At 33.4% G+C, this 19,665-nt stretch overlaps 1 long non-coding RNA gene across 1 annotated transcript; it reads left to right on the top strand.

Annotated features, from left to right (window-relative positions):
- The first annotated feature begins 1,130 nt into the window (after positions 1–1,130).
- On the top strand, positions 1,131–5,799 carry LOC111096528. Its single transcript, XR_005360455.1, has 4 exons — positions 1,131–1,234; positions 2,572–2,749; positions 5,172–5,248; positions 5,705–5,799. It is a non-coding gene; the product is annotated as an uncharacterized LOC111096528 (long non-coding RNA).
- Positions 5,800–19,665: the final 13,866 nt, after the last annotated feature.

Below are 19,665 nucleotides of genomic sequence, written 5' to 3'. Positions count from 1 at the left end.
AAAATATCAAGTAATAAATATTCAATGTTGCTATCATGAAAATAAAAAGAAGATTATTGTTGAAGCCCCAAATTACAGTATATGGGTGATGATAATTTCAGGGGGCTCAGTTCTCTCATTTACTTTAGGAATAATGATATTGTCAGTACTATCATAACACTTGAAGTCAGCATACAGGAGTCTGTGAACTCTATCCTGCCATTTACCATTTTAAAAATTCTATGAGATACCTACCAGAGGGTATACAATACTATTTTGTTGGCATTTACTTCTAAGTTCCTATTTGGCTTAACTGGAACACTGCTTTTACCACTTTAAATTCAATCCTAGGTTAGAAACTTTTATTTAAATTAGAGTTACCACAGAAGTCAAGAGCATAGCTTGGGAATGAAAACTAACAGGATTGAAATCCAGGGTCTGCCACTCTCTAGTTGATTAACCTTAGGCCTATTAAGATCGGAGCCTATTTCCTCTTCAGAAAAAGGAGGATACACTGGATTGTGGAAACAGAAAATACAGTAGCATGTAAGTATTTACCAAAGTAATGAAATATACTATGTGCAATTATGAAAGAAATAAAGCTCTTTTAATCAAGTAATCTCGTCTTTAGCCTTTTATCTCAACAACAGGGGAAAAAGTGGAATGGGGTGGTTCAATGAGAGCATTTCATGTGAAAGTGATTCACAGGTGAACAGAGGACTTAGCCAATCCAGTTTTAGGTGTATATCTTTGCTCCTCACCCTATAACACCTCTACCTAACTAAAGATTGGCTCGGTTGTGGATATCATTGAAGACTTTTCATCTTTGATTTCATCGTGAAGATGGAGTGGGATGAATAGGCATGTATTCCTAAGGTCTACTAGAAAAGCTGCATCTTTGACTTCTTCTACTCTGAGAACCGTTTTGTTTTTATCGGTGCTATGTACCATGAATGTAAATAATTTGTGGATTTATTATGTGTTTTTTTCTCATTCTTTCTACTTTTCCTAATGCATTCCAAAGACATAAACAAGCCTAATATAAAGACATGGCCTCCCTCTAACTCAGGAAAATCTCTACGTATACAACTTGGGCCCATCTAACCATCTAACTGTCAAATGACAGTTAAACCACCCCCCACTTCCCGACAAGTTAATCAGTTAACATATAGGAGTGAGTTTTTTTGTGAAGAAATCCATGATGTGTTTGGCTACTGTCAAAGTAATAACTTCTAGGACGATCTTTGTAGCTGTGGTAAGTACTACGAAAAGCCATGAAAATTTCCACGTAGGCTATAAGGAGGAGAGCATTTGATGTGGAGCCTCACAGACCTGGGTGTGAAATTCTAGTCTGTCTCCTATTTGCTCTGTAAGTAATCTTAAGTTATTCAAACTGTCAGAGACTTAATTTCCCTTTTTGTGAAATGGTAGTGATATCTTCACTGGATGGTTCCTATGATTTAATAAGATAACAAAAGCATAGGGCTTGGCACATGGCTTGTACTTAATCATTTTTCTTATTTTTCACCTTCATCTTAAGCTATGATAATTACTACTTACGGAACTCTTTCTTTTATGCGAATGCCTTCAAAGACAAGGTACTAACTTGACAATTTAATGACCTTAGGAAAAAAATTGCAGCAACTTTGAAGTAGCCAAAATGACATACATTATTTAGAATCAAACTCACTTTTGTGAATTCAGAGCAGGAATCTGAATTTTCCAAGCTGTATTGCTCAAATATACTCAAATTTTGAGCAATGTGAAGAGGAGAAACAAAGAATACAATACAATTTATATTTTATTTATAGTCTTGCTCTAGCCTATATTATCTTTTATTTATAGTCTTGCTCTAGCTCTTGTAATGTAGGTAAGAAAAAATGATTTCCACTTAAAAGGCATAATTGTCTGGTAACATAAATTGAGTCTCTACATAGGTTCATTAATGATGGATTCTGTCGAGATTTTTGTAATCACTATATTTTCATACATGTCCTCAGTCTTCTGCGGCCTATTAAATGCTATGTTTGAGGTTCCAAGGCTAGACAACAACTCCATTGATATTTGAGCCAACCTGTAATTTATTTCAGCATTCCTACTCCAAAAACTTACTCAATAAACACTTGTTGTGTGTCTAAGAGGTATAATAAAGTCTACCATTAACTGTAATCAAATATCAGTTGGATGGACACAACATAAGACTTATCTTTGCAATCAATATTTAATAAAACAAAGCAATAATTTTTTATTTGAAATAAATATCCCTTTAACATTATGAGTTTCTCTTGAGAATTTGTCAGATTATTAGAAATATGAGTTCTTTTGAATACTCATAATGAAATATTTATTTGTAGTATCAAGGACTGGCAAACTTGTCTACATACTAGGTTTATGAAATCTATCAAACCATGTTTAAGATGTTTCCATTTCATAAAACCTAAAATAGGCTTGGCCAAGTCCCCCATCGCTTAATTTCACGCTTGTATTTATGTAAGTTTAACGCTTGTGTGTTTGATTCATTTACAATTAAATTATTCAAATGTTGCTTTTAAAATTATTTATTTTGTTCTTAGGTAATGTCTTTCTTTTTAGGAGCTCAAAGCACTCTATAAATGTTAATGGACATTTTCACAATACCCCTATGAAGGAGAAGGCAGTGAGTTCTGTGAATTTCACTGATGTCATTTTTCAAGGGACCAAGAAAATGTTAACACATCAAACCTCAGGGTCTTAGCAGTGCTTGGCCCTAAAAGGAATGTCACATAATTAAGTAAGCAGATTTCACTCTGATTTCTTCTTTGTTTAAAATCAGAATAATTCTAAAAATGGTACAAAATTGATTAGAGAAGTTACCATATGTTTAGTGGTGGGTAAGTAAGATAATCCATTTCCTATTTTCTTCTCCCTTTGTTCACTATTGATAGTCATGACCGCTAATCTTTCTCTTCCCCCAACTTTCCAGATTAAGAAGTAGTTCATAATCCTCCTTTATAAATATTTCCCAGGAGTATATGCTTCTTTAAAAAGTTTGGGGGAAAAATAAATAAATAGTTTGGGGAAAAAATTAAACTGAGTAGATATCTAGTGACCAAGTTACTGAATATAACTGAAATCAGTGTTAGTGAAAATGACAAAAACAGCAAGACCTTTCATACTTTCTGTTACTAACACAATACCTACCATGTGCTGGGAATTTTTTTTAAGTATTTATGAATTGCACTAAATTTATTACACTACACAACATTCCAGACATCCAACATGCCTTTGATAAATAAGGTAAATTGATAATTAATGTTACATATACTTGCAGAATTCAAATGGTTACTTCATACGGAGTATTGCGAATAATATTTCTGAAGTTAGCAGAATCTACAATTTCACTTTAAAAAAATGTTTAAGATTGGTTCCTGAATGATACATAGATCTTGTAGAACAATAGAACTTATATGATTTTCTATACTTAAATTTGACTTAAGAAAAATACACCCTTGAGTGCAAAAGAAATCTGAATCATACGAGTTACGGTTGTGATTATCAAACAAAGAAAGGGGCAGGCAATCACTGAATTAGTGTCCAGGGAATATTTCACAGTTTATAGGAAAGAAAAAATGACCCAAACAGTCATTCATAAAATCCAAAGCCATTGCTAATATTATAATAAAATAATCTTCAAAAATAAAAACGATGCTTTAGAATAGTAATATTTAAAGAAAACTAAATTTCCTGGGCCTCAAAAATTAAATTATCTAAATTTGGCTAAGGAATGTTGGAGGACATCCAATGATCATCTCCATCCTCTGCGGTGATTTTTGACTCAGTCTCAAATTATCTCTTTTCTTGTTAGAAAAAAATTGTTGAAATGTATCCTATGAAGATGATCTATTTTTTGTATTCCTGTTCTGTAGTCCATGATTCTTAATTGCCACAAAAATATCTTTTGACTAGATTTCTCCTGTGATTTCCTTTATCTATAATCTTTATTTTATATGCATGTATGGACTCTATAATGCATATATTTTTATATAAAACTAATATATATGAACATAAGGGGGGAAAAGTAATTGAACACTTAGGCCATCTATTTCTCATTAAATTTCCTATCAGCACTATCTTTGTTACAATATTCTTGCTTTGAAATTAGGTGAATAATTTCAAAGGTGAGGCTTAGAGTGTAAAGCAACTTGATCATGGCCACGCATCTTAAAAGTGCTAAAATCTGGATTTAGATCCAAAACTGTCTAACATTAGAATATATAACAGTAAATGTATATCACAGAAACCCAGCTTCTTGTTGATGAATGTGCAAGAGAGAAAAATTAGCTTTTTTTATGAGTTAATATCAGGAAATAATTAACTGATTAAGTTAAATATATTATCTCAGGAAAAAAAAGACAATGAATTATAACAATAAAGATTAGAACTTTTTTTCAGTAGAAATCTTACTTTAAAAAAACTATTCTTGTAAACATAATTGGGCACACATCAAAATATCATCAAGGTTATTAGAAACCATTGTTATCATGAAATAAGATAAAAACTAATTTTGCTAAATGGAATCAACAAGGTCTTTAAACACAATTATATTTAAGCCATAATAGGAGCACCGAGCTGTTTTATGAGGCAATAATCTGGTTCCCGCGTGGATACACTATAAGGCTGAAGGCTGGTTAGAGTGTTTTGCAATAAGAGAACTGGATTATTGCCTCGTAAAATCGTTCGGCACTTTTCTCATTGTGATTATTCTACAAGTCTTTGAGAATTCACTTTTAAATAAATGTCAGTATACAAGTAAGTACTTATATAGAAAGAAAGCTATGACAAAGAAATAAAGTACTGGAAGTACATATTATCCTTTGTAAATAATAAATAATCTTTAGGCCTAAAGAAAGTAGTTTTTCATAAGGTGATAATGGTAACCATTCTCAGTCTTCAAGAATTTTTAGATTCGAAAAAAATCTTTCTCCTAATTTGTTTACCAGCCTCCACAAGCAGGTAACAAAGTATTTATTTGGGATTTATTGTATTTATAATGGGTTCATTTTCTTCATATGAATCTAGTATTTATAAAATTCTATCACTTTAGTAATGTCTATCATTTAAAAATCATCTTTAGCTAATATTTCTGAAATACATTTATGTGTTCAAAAATAGGACTTGGGCTTAAGAAAAATCAAATGTACTTTATTTGATAGGTCAATGGCCTTTGCTGTCAAATGGAATGCTCCATGTCTATGGATAAAATTGCTACAAAATTGTGGATCTATGATCAGTAAGTCATTTCCCCATAATTATTCACTTATCTCTCAGTCACATAATATACCCCCTTGCCCTGGAACACTGCAAAAGTATCAAATTATGAAAACTGGCTCAAAATCCAAGGCCTTATATGATCCAAGTCAAGTCCAAAAGCAGCTCCTCTTGATCCATAGAAGTATGAACTAAAATAGTAAATAACCTGTCCTCTATATATTCAACATCCAGTGATGAGACGAGACCAGCTTAAAAAAACAAGAAATTGGGGCAGCCTAGGTAGCTAATCTTAAAATAAAACAACAAAAAATTTTAAAAGGAGGGGGAAATAGAAGGCTTAAAAAGCAACTAGTTCATAACAATTCAGTAATCTTACAAATACTACCAGATTCTCTTCCTCTGGGGTAAAGAATGATCCTTTACTAGGCCTACTTCTCTACCCTCGGTGTAGATCTCCACTCTGTTCTCTTTGCAGCAACCCTTATCATCAACCTTACTTGGCCACATCTGAAAAGGATAAGGGAGTCTCTGTCCTTCCAATAGAGGAGATTTCCTAGTCCGTTTTCTGCCTGGCAAAAGGTGGGTACATGATTTTTTCAATCTTCAAAAGTCACAGACTTTTAGTCCAGAATAGTAATAGAGCTCTGTTAAAAGTTTAGATTTTCAAAAATATATTATGTTTGTTTCCAATGAACTCCTAAGCCCCAATTTTTTTGAAACACTTTTTATTTTTTTAAATATTTTTTAAAGATTTTATTTATTTATTCATGAAAGACAGAGAGAGAGAGGCAGAAACATAGGCAGAGGGAGAAGCAGGCTCCATGCAGGGAGCCCGATGTAGGACTCGATCCCGAGACTCCAGGATCACGCCCTGGATGGAAGGCAGGCGCTAAACAGCTGAGTGACCCAGGGATTTGCTGAAATGCCTTTTAAAATGCATTTCATACCAACCAGCTTATGCTATCAACATTTTGCCATAAAACCTCTTTGTCCAACACTACAAAGTTATTAGGTTCATTTTTTGCCTTCCAGATCATTGTAGGTGATAAATTTACATAATTCACCACTGTGTAACAAAGTCCACAACTCCCCCATAATGGTTTCATCACTGTCTGTCACATTTACCCAAAGCTGATGCCAGGTATTTTCAATCTTCATTAGGTTAGCAACCCAATCCTATAACTAGTTGGGTTTAGTCACATTTCTGCTACAAAAATGCTGCATAACATAACCCCCCCAAATATCAGGGAATTTCAACAGCTATCTTTTATGTTTCTTAATCATGGGTCTGATAGTCATCTGGAGCAAGATGATCTCAGGTAGAACAGATGCACAGGATTCCAAGCCAAATCATACAAGTATTTTTACTTCTTCTTCTAATGCCCATCACCTTGAACAGTCCATTGTTTATGAGTAGGGGTGTCTCCTTCATCTACTTGATGAACCACAAGGCCACAATGTAAAGAGTCTAAATTTGTAAAACTAGTGCAAGAGGGTAGGTAGGAATTGCAATAAAAACATACATTTTAAAGGAACTGATGATAATCTGCAGTTATAGTGAAAGACTAGCAAACATCTGACCAGAATAAAATATTAGATTGAAAAATGTAAGAATGCAGAGGATTAAAAATATCTTAGTTTATGTCATTTAACTAAGAGAGCATACAGATTTTTTTCAACAAAAATTATAAACATAAACTTAGTCATGTTCAAGGAACAAAACCCTCAGTAAATTGTGAAACCTATAAATTGTAGAGGCCACATTCTTTAAACAATGTGAATGTAATGAGTGTTGACAAAAAAGGAAAGCATGTAAAACAACAACTGAGTACACTTGGAAACCAAGGAAGAAACCTACTTAAATAACTCTTAGATCAAAGATAAAATATAAATAGAAGTTATATCCTATTTAGAAATAACTGAAAATAAGAGGACTCATCAAAACCCATCAAGGCAACCAGAATGTTTACCAGAGGCAACTGTGTAATCATAAATGCTTTGTTTAGGAAGCATGAAAGACTGAAAAAAAATCAAAATAAGCTGTTAATTCAAGAAACTATGACAATAACCAAATTAACTCAAATAAGAAGACAGAAGAAATTAATGAAGATGTGAGATAGAACTTGAAACATGGGACAAAAGAGGACTTGATCACAAAATTAAAGCTATATTATATACTGCTTAATACACATAAATTTGAAAAATCCAAATTAAATGGAACTTTAATAGGAAAATGTAAATTCACTAAATGGATTTAAATATATTAAACAGTCAGTAAGACCATAGGAAAAAAAAACAAAGATTTCCAATGCTTGATTTAAAGATAGCATAATATAAACCTCAAACTGGATTTTAAAGATTTTATTTTTATTAATTAATTAATTTATTTATTTATTTATTTATGGGAGAAAGAGAGAGAAAGCATGCAAGCAGAGGGAGGAGCAGAGGGAGAGGTACAAGCAGACTCCATGCTGAGCAGGGAGTCTAACGTGGGACTTGATCCCACAATCCCGGAGATCATGACCTGAGCTGAAATCCAGAGTCTGCCACTTAACCGACTGAGCCACTCAGGTGTCCCGTCAAACTGGATTTTAAAATTATTATACACAAGCACAAAATATAAATGAACCTCACATATAATCATATGTATAAAAATTTTAAATATTAGAAAATTAACTACAATAGTATACTAAAAGATTAACACATCGTGACCAAATATCATTTATCTCAGAACACAGAAGGAGGGCTCACGACATTGTTCAACATTAAGTTTTGATTCAGAGTTTAAATGTGTAACATGATATGTACATTTAGATGAAAGTTTTTAAAAATTGGTTAATCAAAACTCAATAAAGTTTTCTTTAAAAAATGTATCAATAAAATTAAAATGTCATTTTAAACTAAAAATGAACACATGCATTTTCCATATACACAGATGCAGATGTATGTATACACACACACACACACACACACACACACCCCTAAAGAGACAGAAAAAGAAAACTTAATTTTAAAGGAAATTTGGTAGAATGAAGTAAAATCAATTGCCAAAAATAAACTATTAAAAAGCATTTTTGTAAGCAAGACAGGTAAGCCATCAGCTATTGCTACTGACCCAAACAAACCACACAAAATTTAATTCAAAATCAAAACAAAAATACAAGATATCTATAATTTAATAAAGTTGCATAAGACTAAATGAAGAAATCTATGAAACCTAGACAAAAAAGAGAAGCACAGTCTCGGAAGGAAAGACATAATTTTAGAGAGATAACAGATTCTCAAAATAACCTACTAATTCAGTGCAATCCCAAACAAAACTCTAAAAAAATACTTTCCAGTTTGACAAGCTGATGGTAAAACTGTCTGGAATATGAAATAATAAGAATTCCAAGAAAATCATTCAAAAAGAAGAATATGAGGAAGATCTCCTTATTATCTGTTACAAAACATGCCATAAAATCATCTTAGTACTGGTGAAATGGGACAAAGTGGAATAGACTAGAATAAAACTGAGGAAAACATCCCATTGAATCTAGAAACAATAAAGTTGCCATTTCAAAAACCATTTATTGGGGATCAAGCTCTTTTTTGACAGTGACTATCCACTTGCGAAATATACACAAAATACATAGAAATTTTCCTCAGAGGTATTTGAACTAAATGTACAAAATTAAGCTCCAAATATCTAATATAAAATTGAATATATTTATAATTTTTAGTACAAAAGATCTTAAAAGATACAAAAGGAATCAAATACAAATACATAAAAGAAAAATCCATAGATATGCCCACTGAATATTTTAATACTGCTGTGTGACCACAGACATAATATTAAAAAGTTTAAGAAAATGTTGGTAAATATTTTAAATATATTTTTCTACCTCTCTAATATTTAGGGAAAGCTATTTTAAAAAATACTTTTTCACCAGGTTTGCAAAATTTAAGAGATTTGAAAATACCTGGTGTTGGCAAATGTGTACGGAACTGAGCTCTGTCGTGTAGTTTTGGTTCAAATGGCTTTTCCATTGAGAGAAATTTGGCTGTAATTGCTGGATCCAGAAATCCCCCTTCTAGTTTCTATTATAGATAACCAATTACATGTTTCTGCAAAGACACAGATAGAAAATTGTTTATCGCAGTACTGATTGCCATGCCAAAGAATAAGAAACACGGCAAATGCCTATCATTTGGGGAATGTTGAAATAAATAAAGGTACATCAATAAATAAACAGTATGTAGTCATTAAAATTAATGAGATTGGTATATAAATACTAACCTTGAAACATGTCTTTGATATATTGCTAACTGTAAAAAGCAAGTTGCAGACAACTATGCAAAGCATGGCCCACTCCTTAATGATGAAATATGTAGATGCAGGTATGGAGTGTATGTGTATATAAGAGTGTGTATCCTTACTACAGTGACACTCAAGTAGTAGAAAACATTTCATATTCTTTGTTAAATTTTATTTCCAGTATTTCTTAATTGCAAAGATAAGGGATTATTTTAAAAGCCCAAATCTATGCTAAGCCTGGTTCTGTAATAACTGCTGAGATCATTTTTCGAATGAGCATTACATTTTCTGTGTGCAGTATAAATTCAACTATTACTAAAAATATTTCTATCTAAAGATCTAAATTAGATATTAATTTTTAAATTGATACGTTTTATTCTCCTCTCGTCACTTAAAACAAAACCAATGCTTTCTCCTGTGGTAAAAGCAGAAGGTAGAAATTTCTTTTCTGTGTTCTTTAGAATACTTCAAATTCATTTTGATGAGAATATATAGTGGTTTCATCTGAAATCTGATGAACAGCATTAGCAACGCTAATGATAACCTATGAGACTGAGACACCAGTGAAATAAATATGCTTATTTAAACTCCTTCTAAGAAATGGTCATTTTGATATATTTGCCAGATCACTCAATTACTAGGGAAGTCTGTAAAATTATTCTAGGAAACTTTGTCCTGCAATATGATTATGCCTGTCTCACGTCAGGGCCTCAGAACTTGTCCATTAAGAGGTTGATCATTTTATACCATTATTTTTTGTTGAATTATAAAAGTCACTGCTCTTCATATGACTTTGTCTTTGGTCTCTTAAGACACCAATCCCTGTTGGTATGGATACTTGTTTCTACAAATGAAAAGTCCCTTAGGATGTTTCTAGGTAATGTCAGTGTTGTCACATTAACAATCTAACTTAGAGCTAGAGAAGGAAAGGTCTATGCATAATATTTAAAATTACTCACTTTTCAAAAACCAAGAGGAAAATTGACAGTAAGCTGAAAAGACAGAATGGACTTTGAATCAACAGTTTTACCAGTAATCTGCTATTATCGCTTGTAGAACTAATAGAATTTGGTAAGCTGAGTTTGAGGTTATCCTAGAACTGCTGTCTTTAACTTTCCCTACATATGAGACCTGTCAGTTTGTCTGACACGAGCCTAACCAAAACAAGTAAACTTGGAACCGTAGCTTCCTCCATCCCCACCCCCACCTCCCTCACTCTGGAACCCAGTTCTTGGGCTAATGGCAGATGTCCTAGGAAATCACACCTGTCCTTCCCAGCCCAAGTCCAAATCCAGGCCCTTTCTTAACAGAAGTTCAGGTATTCACCAATAATTATTTGGAGTTTACAAAGAGATTGAAGTATTGGCCAATTCTGCTCTACGTAAACATTGAATTTTAACCATTTTTATTGCTCACTTTTTTCCCAAGACAATCATACATATTCCTGCTAATATACTTGTGCTCCCTTTTCCACCTTTAAAATGTCTTCTTTCTACATTTGTGTCCATTCAAATCATCACTATCTTTCAAGGTGCAGCACATGTCTCACCTCCTTCATGAAACTTCTCAACGGTCACAGTGACCTCCAACTCATCAGAAGACTTCCTTCAGCATTTCTCACACATAGTAGGGAGTTGACATTGTCAAAAACTTTGTTAATTATCTAACTTATGAATAGCACTATCATATAAAACATGCTCAATAAAACAGTAAAGACATCAACAATAATTAGTGATTTTAGGTTTTTAACGATTTTAAGTGTAGATTAAAAGACATTACTGAAGCTGATTTTTTTTTAGCAAAGAACAAATCACTTTTATTATTTTTTAAAAGAGCAATAAACTAGAAGAGGATTTCAAAAACTATTCATGATAATTATAAAAGTACAGATGACATTTCAGAACTTCATTTTAAAAAATATCACTTGTCACATAGCAAAATATATTCCAATTGGATTTAACATTCAAATCAAGTTAGAAATGTTACTTTATAAATTTTCTAACAAATTGCTTCAGCTGCTTGCCAGTGACCAACAACCTCTTAAATCTCCTGGTTTGGAGCATGAAGGCTACCTGTTTGCTTTACAAGTTTGGTAAAGATCTGTTTATTCTAAATTAATTCTCCCTGAAAAATACAGTATTGTGTACATTGTAAAGGCATCATACTGCCATTTTGTCCAATAGAGAGCAGAAATAAAGTGTATTTCAAGAAGACTTTCAAAATGGGGGGGTGAATAAATTCTTAAATATTAAGAATTTGCATAGTTTACATATTTGAAATACTAATTAATGGATTTAAAACTGTTTAATAAAATACTGGAATTTCACTATTTTAAAGATAAGCACTGAAGATGTAAAATTCAATGTATTAAACTTTATACTATATTTAACAGCAAGATAGAGAATCCGCAGCAGAGAGAGATGTTCATCTTGTTCCCCCACAAAGGATTTAAGTCCTTAAATCTTTAAAGTCCTTTGTGTCTATAGTCTTAGCCTAATTTTCAAAAACTTTAAAATGTGACTCTCGTAGGGAATGAATACATGCCAAAGACTTATGTAACTTATTAATGAGGAAACATCAAGATGGTAAGACCAATTCAAAGAGTATTTGAGAAACAGATGTATACAGCTAATGAGGAAAGTCATGCTGTAATAAGTTTGCTCAGTTGATGATAAAATTGGTTAATGTCCTAAAGGACAATGCAACCGTAGGCATGCAACTAATTCTACACATGGCAGAAATGATTTGCATTTCTACTGTACAAAATCCACAAGTTTGAATAAAATATAACAACATTTAGCTCCTCATCAACAGAACATCAAACAAAGGCACAATCTCCTAAGGAATAAAATAAATAGTCATTGAAAAATCCTGATAGACAGTATGCCAGTATGACATTGAAAGATACACAGTCAAGCTTAAGCCTCATTTTAAAGTTTTGGATATTTTTCTTAACACTAAGAAACATTGCTTTTGTACGTCACTTCATTGTTTGATACCACTAGCATTTTGAATTTGCTTTTTATTAGAGCAAAAATCTTCCTCTCACACACATACACATACACAGATACACACAGAGAATGAGAGAGAAAGAGAAAGCTCTTTTGGCTTGTTATCATCATCTTATGAGAACTTTTCCACAAATAGGAATGTCATGTACCAAGAAGCAATGTGAAGATAAGGATTCTTAATTGCTCTCAGCCACCAGTTCTGGAAGTCTCAGCAAAATCACCATTTACTTTAGGTTTTGAATCTTCAGGATCACTTGTAAGTTGTGCAAAGAAACAAATTCTGGGGTAGGCCATGCCACTTTGTAAGGTCTCTAGTTCTTTTCCTTCATCCTTAAAATAATTTAAAAGAAGTTCCTTATTAAATATGATATGATGGAAGACAACATCTCTTTTAGCTACAGACCTGAAGTGGAAGAGGCCATCGTATGCCTTCATGTTTAACATGTCTGTGTAAATAAACAAGTCAAACTCTTCCAGCTTCCACGGATTTGACATTTCTAATCCCCATATTCCTTTACTATGAGAAATTTGCCAGTGACTTGTGGCTTTCATGTTGGCATATCTGCTTCAGGCAGGCAGTTTATTCTGGAGACAAGTGGCATCAAGTGAGGTAATACAGGTTGATCCTTATCCTAAGTCTATCTTCCATAAGGCTGAGGAGATGCTGAAATCTAACCCAAACACCCCTCTTCAACCCTGGGACCCAGGAGGCTTCATATCTCTGCGGGAAGAATCCTGTTAAAAATTTATACACTTGGTATAGACACTTTGGAAAACAGTATTGAGGTTCCTCAAAAAAAAAAAAAAAAAAAAAAGAAAGAAATACCATAGAATCCAGTAATTCCACTACTGGGAATTTAATCACAGAAAATGAAAATACCAACTCAAAAAAGATATATGTGCTTCTATGTTTATTACAGTATTATTTACATAGGTAAGATATGAAAGGAACCTAAATGTCCATTAATAAATGAATGGATAAACAAGGTGCAGTATGTGTGTACACATCCACGCACTGATACACTCAATGGAATATTTGTCACAAAAAAATGAGATCATGCCATTTGTGACAATATGGATGGAGCTAGAGGGTATTATGGTAAGTGAAAGTAGTCAGACAAAGACAAATACCATATGCTTTCACTTATATGTGGAACCTAAAGAGAAAACAAATGAACAAACAAACAAAAAAGTAGAAATAGACCCATAAATACAAAGAACAAACTGATGGCTGCCAGAGGGAAATGGGAGACGGGGGGCGGGCAAAATAGTGAAATGGAATAGGGATACAAGCTTCCAGTTATGGAATGAATAAGTGGCAGGGATGAAGGGTACAGAATAGGGAATTAGTCAATATTATTATAATAGAGTTATATAGTGACAGATGGTAGCTCCACTTGTGGTGAGCACAGCATAATGTATAAACTTGTCAAGTCACTATGTTGTACACCTGAAGCTCATGTAACAATGTGTGCCAATCATACTTCAATTTTTAAAAAAAGTCACACAAGGGCACCATTTGGATGAACCATGGATTCCATTAATGTGGTACACCTCATCAAAGCAAAGGTAGCCTCATTCCAGCTCTGAATCAGAAGGCAAATCTGGCTTAAAAGACTTCTTGATTTCATATATTCACATGTAACCATATATATGAAAAGGCACACATATGAAAACACAGGACAGACAGCTACTTTCAGAAAGGCTAAATTAAATAACTAAGGGGGTAGGACAGGGTGTGGACAGGAGAGTCAATAATTAGAAATTCACAACATTTAAGAATGATGAAATTAATAGCTAATGTTTATTAAGAGTCAGTAATTAGAGTAATTAGGAAAGTCGGTAATTAGAAATTCACAACATTTAAGAATGATGAAATTAATAGCTAATGTTTATTAAGAGCATACTGTGTCTCAGGAACTAAAATACATTCTTTATAGGAATCCTTTCAATATTTTGTTGAATAACAGATTCTACAGATGCCACAACTGCCGTTGGCTTTTCATAACTGAATGAATCGATTAGAAATTCAAAAATTACACCATATAATAATCCAAAAGCAAAGAGCAGAACCTAGGTTTGAAATCTTTATTCCTCATGACATATTGCAAAGGTTTTTATTTTTAATTTCGACGAAAGAATCTCTGCCCAGAACTTGTTAAGAATATACCCCAGCTGCTGTTCTTTATTTTCAGTGTGACCCCAAACAAGGAAAGTTTCACATGGTTTTAGGTTTCTGAATGGAAGTTCAGCACAGCTGTGATATCAAATGAAGTACCACCTGGCCTGATCACCCTAACAATACGTCCTCTGTCCTCCACAGCTAACAGATGGATTGGGTATCGGCCTGATATCATAATCTGTTCAATTTGTAATATGGAGCATTACCCACCCATTTAGGATTCATCTCATCTTCTCTGATGGCATGTTGTACCCTAAATGGAGAGATGACACTATCATTATATGCCACTATCACTAGTCATATGGAATCTTAGTTTGCATTACTTAAGGATAATTATATGGTGCTCTAATTCATTTGGTGAACTGTCACTCCACCACTGAAATACTTATGTGGAATTTTAACAAATACTATGACATTCGTAAAGCAGATTACTAGTCTTCAACTTTTATTTCATTTTTTTTCCCTTTTTTTAAGTTCTAAATATCGACTTTCTTAAATATGTGCTGCTGAGTTTCTCTTTGGAGCATTAAATTGAATCTCAATAACCTTACAGTCGAAGTGATTTTATGCTTGCATCTAGGCTCTCATATAAAATATTGCAATATAAAAGTTATCAGGAACATATGTGCCTGTAGCATCTATAATCAACATTTGCAAGGATGATATGATCACTGATAATTAATTCATCAGGCATTTATTAAGTGTCTCTTAAATTCAAGGCACAGTGATGGGCAATGGGACTGCAGATATGAACACAAAATATTTCAGCCTTCCAGCACTTTCAGTATTATTTTCTAATCCTACCTCTTGCCTCCATTGCCCTCAGAGAAGCTTATCATTTGAGTTCTGCAAACAGCAGTTTTCTGAGTATTGTAGATCCTGTTTATTGAGTAGACAAAAGCCCATTGCCAACCACTTCTTTTATTGTTATTTATGTCTCTATGCAAATGCTGGAAAAAAAAATACCACTCATCTTGTCAGTTTCCCTTACAGCTAGAGCCAGCCAGGGAGATGTAAGCAGAAACCAGGTAAAAGTGATGGCTGAAGCATGTTGGGGAGCCGTGGGAGAGAATTCATTTTTCTCATAAAAAGAAAAAAACATTTCTATCTCCCGTCTTCCAACCTTGAATGTGAACATTATACTGAGACTTACAGCAGAATGAGGCAAAAAAAAAAAAAAAAAAAAAAGATAGTTGCTAAGATTGGCAAGGTACAGAATAGAAAGCACTCAGAAATGTAATACTACTGTTGAGTTTCTCTGCAGTCCTACTATGCCTTCATGTGACTTCTTGCTGGATAGAAATAAATCTTTATTTGTTTAATCCATTCTTAATTTATTATTTGTGGACAAAAGCAATGAATATGTCAATTAAATAAAAATAAATCAACATCAAGGATATATCAAGACTTTTCTGATGAACAGCCTATTTCCTTGTAAAACTGTATTTTCCAAACAGAAGAGAAACTATTGAGAATTAATACTACAATTTCATTTGGTTTAGGGTGGTTAGCATCTTAGATGTATGATGAAGTTGCTTCCCTAAAATCAGTTACTACATAATAAAGTATTAATAATCTGTTTTAACTATATGGATGATATACTCATGAAAGGTATCTGTTGTACCTCTGATTATCTTTATGAAAATGATATTTACTTCACATTTGAATACTAAGGAATATTTCACCTTTATTCATATTGTTATTTATTCTTCTTTCATCTTTAAAATGTTAACATTTCTTCCACAAAATAGTAATCCTATGTGCTTTTATAAGATGACATTTTCATTCAGTTGACATGCTTTCCACATAGCTGGCTTTGAAACCAGAAAGTGTATTGAGAAGGAGAAATACCCTCTTCCTTCAAGGAACCCACAAAGAGTGAAGCGAAACCAGTAAGTGGACTTCTGTATTAACCAGCACATCACTACCAATGGGAGCACAGAAAAGCAAAGTAGTGGGTAACTTGCTGCTCCACCCAGATGCCTTTAATTAAAACCCATTCAATTCCTAGCTGCTAGGATATATGCTAACTGAAGAATCACTCATGCCTGCCTTAATTACGGGGAATTTTCCTCAGATGCATGGAACTGTTTAACCAAAAGTTACATGGGATCAAAAGTGTGACCTTCTGGTTTCTATATGGGAAACTCTGAAGGGTCATCTCAGATTCATAACTGCTCATGGGATTGCCTGAAGGCTTAGCTGCACCTGTTTTGAGGGACAGCTTCTCTTTACCCCCAACTTTCTGTCCTCATTTCCTTTCAGTGTATCTCATGAAAATATGCTCACCTAAGGCTTCTGTGTGTGACTAGCTTTCAAAGAACAAAACAGATGACCAAAATCTTGAAAGTGGGTAAGATGTTCCTGAAAAAAAAAAAAAAAAAAAAAAAAAAAAAAAAAAAAAAAAAAAAAAAAAAAAAACTGGGGGTAAAAAAAAAACAATCTGCCAAAATAAAGCACATTTACCAAAAGAATTTTCAAAGGTATAAGTCTGTTCAAGAACCTTGAGGGATGCAAGGATCCTACAATGAATGAGGTAGTTTAAGATGCTGGGAAATATACACTAGAAATATCCATAAAAGATTTTGAACATTACATAAAAATGTCTGAATTTTATCCTAAAGGCAGTAGAGAACATTACCAATTAAAACTGGAAGGAAGGGGTACCTGGATGGCTCAGTGGTTGAGCATATGCCTTTGGCTCAGGTCATGATCCCAGAGTCCTGGGATGGAGTCCCATATCGGGCTCCCCACGGGGAGCCTGCTTCTCCCTCTGCCTGTGTCTCTGCCTCTGTGTGTGTGTCTCTCATGAATAAACAAATACAATCTTTAAAAATAACTAAATAAATAAAAATAAAACTGGAAGGAACATTCAAATGCCCAAATTCAACAAATAGGACCTTGTTATTTTTACCTAACAAATTCCAGAGGTAGTATGGTTGCTATGTGGATTGGTTCAACAATTTACCCATATCAGACACCATACCCCTGCCTTCTGGTTTTCCTCATGAGCATATGAGGTCTATGGAGCCTCCAAATATCTGTTCAACAGAGAAAGAAACAGGAAGAAGAAAATTGGTAGCAGTGTCAGCCCTCTTCCTTTTATGTCATCTCATTTCCCTTTTGTGAGGAAAGCAAAAATGCCCCCAACATTCACCCAGTATGGTTCTGCTGTGTGTGCTAAACTCATACAGTCTTTATGGTGGAGGCAAGAAAGGAAGAATGAAGACTACAATGAGGGTTGGGTAAGCTAATCAATATCACCCATAAAGTTACTCAAAGGACTTAGAGGAGTTGAGAGACAGGTGAACATTTTACTAGGAGGGAAGATTCTGTAAATGGAGTAATATGGGTTGTATATTGTAATGATGAAAATGATATATGATGAAGGTCTGAAATAAAGAATCATTGTAACTGAGGTAATAGGGATGGGAAGAAATGGAAGAAAACAGATATGTGGAAAGATGTTTGGAAGGAAATTGATATGATTTAGTTACTGTGGGAGAATGCCTAAGTTTCAGAAGGCAACTTGATATTTGTTTCTTTGACTTGCATGCACATCCTCATTTCGATACCTGAAATGGAACAGGCATTATTATTCCCATTTTAGAGATCTAGAAACTAGCATTCAAAGGGATTAAAGGATCTAATCAAAAAACCCATGGCTAGTAATTTTCAGAACTAGGGCTCAACTCAGGTTTTCTGATGATTAAGTTAATCATGCTTGGTCTCTGAACTGTGGGATTTAGTATAACTCTAATGAATAACTTTATCATCTAACTCATTAGACATTAGAATTAGTTAGTAATAGATGTAGTTCTATGAGCAATATGGCTTTGCAAATCCCATAAATCTCCCTAAAAAAAAAAACGGTTGCTCGTGGATAGCAGTTAAGAGCTGAATGAGGGAACAGAGAAGGAAAGAAAAATTGTCTAGAGCAGAATGTACAGAGAACATTCTTCTACAGAGTAGAAGTTTACGTTCAGATCAGTTTTAATGTATAAATCATTATACGTTATATGTTTGATTTCATGACCACTGTTCAAATATGTTTCTTTCATTTATTCTTTATTAACAAATACTAACAAATACTAACCTCCTAACATACATCAGGAAAATGAATAAGACATAACTCTAGGAGTGATAGACTAGTTGAACAAAAGCTCTACTTGAGATTATCTTGTTAATTCTGAAATACCCTTTGAAATTTTTAAACTGAGATGGAAAAACTTCAAGGAGAGCACCAGTAATCAAGAATATTTTTGAAGCACAGAAGTTATACTGCTCATAAATGCTGAATAAGGAAGGACAACCTATGTCTAGATGGAATTATCAGAAAATTTAATGAAAATTTCCTCTCCAGTGGGACAGATTAGAATTTATAGTAGTACTTCGTATTTTCCTGAACTGGATATTTTGTAAAAGGAAGAGTAAGTGTATGGTATCCGCTGACTACATAGACTCAAAGAGGAGAAAAAACTAATCTTTCATAATAACCAATTAATCATCCTCTGACAAAAAATAATCATAAGAAATAGGCCAAATTATTTTAAATGTTTATATTGGCCTTGTGCCTCGTTGAGGAACAAGTGAAATGATAACGAAAGGGAAAAGACTGGTAAGAATTGACCAATAGCTCCAATATAGCCCAAAGTATGAAAATATACTTGAATTCCACACAGAAGAAGACAAAAATCATAGAAAGTTGACAAAAGATGAAATAATGAGATGTACACCTTTTAACAAGTAGGATGGATGTGGATCAAGAGTTTCAGTGGAATTATTGGAATTTTGTTTTAGAGAGGAATATATTAAATCTTTGTAAATATCTGTATGCATCATATTTGATTATAAATCTTTACCTGTGTTTACATTTTTTCCATGTGACATTTGCTTTTTATGACAACAGGGAGCATTACAAATATCTTATTTGTCAATTCAATAAA

This window comes from Canis lupus, chromosome 6, assembly GCF_011100685.1.
Source record: "Canis lupus familiaris isolate Mischka breed German Shepherd chromosome 6, alternate assembly UU_Cfam_GSD_1.0, whole genome shotgun sequence".
Taxonomy (NCBI): domain Eukaryota; kingdom Metazoa; phylum Chordata; class Mammalia; order Carnivora; family Canidae; genus Canis; species Canis lupus.
The sequence above is the reverse complement of the archived record's forward strand: the minus strand, read 5'-3'. Positions and strand labels throughout refer to the sequence as shown.